Source organism: Sinocyclocheilus grahami, unplaced genomic scaffold (assembly GCF_001515645.1).
Source record: "Sinocyclocheilus grahami isolate Dianchi unplaced genomic scaffold, SAMN03320097.WGS_v1.1 scaffold369.1, whole genome shotgun sequence".
In the NCBI taxonomy this organism is placed as follows: domain Eukaryota; kingdom Metazoa; phylum Chordata; class Actinopteri; order Cypriniformes; family Cyprinidae; genus Sinocyclocheilus; species Sinocyclocheilus grahami.
In genome coordinates, this window is record NW_015505548.1 from 551790 (window position 1) to 554528 (window position 2739).

General features: G+C 37.7%; 1 pseudogene; it reads left to right on the plus strand.

Annotated features, from left to right (window-relative positions):
- The window catches only part of LOC107549330 (uncharacterized), a 68108-nt pseudogene that overhangs the window by 20144 nt on the left and 45225 nt on the right, over positions 1–2739 (plus strand).

Here is a 2739-nt window from a genome sequence, read left to right on the forward strand (position 1 = left end):
TGTGTGTGTGTGTGTGTGTGTGTGTGTGTGTGTGTGTATGTGTGTAATTTTTTCTTGGTTGTACAGGCTGGTTATGACACGATAAACTCCACGCACTACGTAGTGATCAATGGATCAAACGGTGGCAGCTCCATCTCAAACCTCAAGAACTCCAGCAATGTCAGTGTTTCGGGACGATGGGCCTTCAGGGTGGATGGTGGACAACACATCTCTGAAGGTAAAGTTTTTACCTTTCCTTAAATACAACCCTCATACATTTTTAATAGGAGACAGATCAGGACTGCAGGTATGCTAGTCTAGCACATTCACTCTGTGTCTATGAAACCACTCTGTTGTAGCACATGCAGAATGAGACATGGCATTGTCTTGATCTAATAACTATGGACTTCCCGATGAATGACCTCATCTTGATGGCAGTATAGGTCTCTGTATAATTCCAATATATGCCTCCATGTCAATGGTACCGTCACACACATGCCAGTTACCCATGCCGTGTGCTCTGCTGCACCTCTATACTATGACAGACGTTTGCTTTTGCATCTGTTGCTGATGAAAGTCTGGATGGTCGCTTTGGTCTTTGGGATTGAGAACTTGATGTCCAGTTTTCCCAGAAATAAGTTGAAATGTGTACTCATTTGACCACAGCACACATTTCCACTGTCTTTTTGACTATCTGAGATGAACTCGGGGCCCAGTGAAGCCGCCGGCATCACTGCAGAGAATTGATGAATAGCTTTCTCCTGGAGTAACAGAGATTCAAGTTGCATTAACTGATGCAGAGGCAGACTGTGTTAAGTGACAGTGGTTTTCTGAGCTCATGTGGCTATATTTAAAGGGGTCATATCATTTCATTACACCAAATACACAAAATAATGTTATTTTTAGCAACCCCTTTTCATGCAGTGCCATCTGAGGGCTCAAAGGTCATGTTCAACTGAGGTTTCCTGCCTTGCCTTACACAGATTGAGATTTCTCTGGATTACTTGAATCTTTACACAATATTATGCATGGTAGTTGGTAAAAACTAAGTTCTTTGCAATCAAGCTTGCAAAGACTGAGATGCTCCTCTTATACCCAAACATGATACCCTCACCTATTACCAATTCAGCTGCTTTCACTTTTATTTTGCCTCTGTCCCAACTTTTTTGGGGTGTGTTGCACCCATGAAAATCAAAATTTGTTTATATTTACAAAATACATTTAAGTTGGTCAGTGAAAACTTTGAAAATATTTTCTTAGTACTTTTGTCAATAAAATAAAAGTTAAAGAAAATGAACAAATCACAGATTCTTGACTTTATTGCATTTTACAAAACGTCCCGAGTTTTCTGCAATTGGAGTTGTAGATTAAATAAATAGGTTTTGTTTTACAAGCCGATGTGTTGATAAATATAAATATTACATAACCCAATAATGAATTTGCATAATTAGTTTAAAACATGTCATTTAACAAATCCAAGTGAGTGAGTATCGCAGTATCATCTTGAGCTCATCTAGTGCACTCCTAAAAGTAAACACAAAATGAACTTTTAGCAGATATACACATTCAAAACGACACGCTTTATCTTCCCAGAAAAAGGATCAAAAATATTTTTGATATTTGGATTGAATTGGTTTCCTCAGTATGTCCTGCCCTAATTCCCCTTTTCAGTAGAAAATATGTAAACACAGAATAAGAAACCTGTAAGAAAAAGTATTTAATGGTGTTTGTGTTCATTCTTTCAGTAAACCCCACATTGTCAACCACCACAGTCTCAACAGGTAATAATGCTGTGATGGAAGACTTTTTTTAATAAAAAAAAAGTGTTTTCTAATCTCTTGCTCTTTTCTTTAACAGTCATTCTAACAGTGACTGCAAAGCCATGGACAGGTAATATTGAATTAACAATGCATTTATGTCAGAAACACACAATTACAAAGTTCATGTTATGTACAGTCAGTGGCGTCTGATTGCAGTTTTGGAGACTTTTCTGATCTGCATTTCTCCACCTGATCTCCTTTCTCCATCCTCCTCACTTTTTGTGTTGCCTGTATAGATACATATCTTTCTCCAGGATGATTGTTACCATCTGCAGTTGATTTAAGCTTCTTAATTATTGCCCCGATATAAAAAATGTCAATTTTCAGCAGTTCGTTATTTTTTTACAGCCATTTTCTGACTTGTGCAGCTCAAGAGCTTTTTGTCACACATTATTACTGTATTCTTTGGTCTTTTTTGATGCATAATTGTGACGCATTTCTTGACATGTAAACATCAGTCTGTTTTTTTTATTTTTTATTCTCTTGGCAGCACCAGAAATATTCTACCCATTCGGCTCAGCAGCAGGAGACAAAAGCAATCCTGTTGATGATGATGGAAGTTCGTCTGTTATTCATCTATTGAGTCCATTTCTGTTCTTTGGCCGCACATACCAGCAGATTTATGTAAGAATTTGACTCCATCTTACATTCTAAGTCTAAATGTGAGTGGAGGATCTGTGATCAGTCAAACCTGTAATTTTGACTGATGTCTCTTATTGCAGGTTAATAACAATGGACATCTCGCATTTAACGAGCCTTCATCACTATATACTCCTTACTCATTTCCTGCTAATAGAAGCCAAGATATAATTGCTGGTCTCTGGACAAACCTTAACAACCATATGGGAGGTGTCATTTCATACCAGCAGTACACTAATGGAAGTGTACTTACACACGCCTCTCAGGATATAAACACACATTTCCCAAATCTGACTTTCAC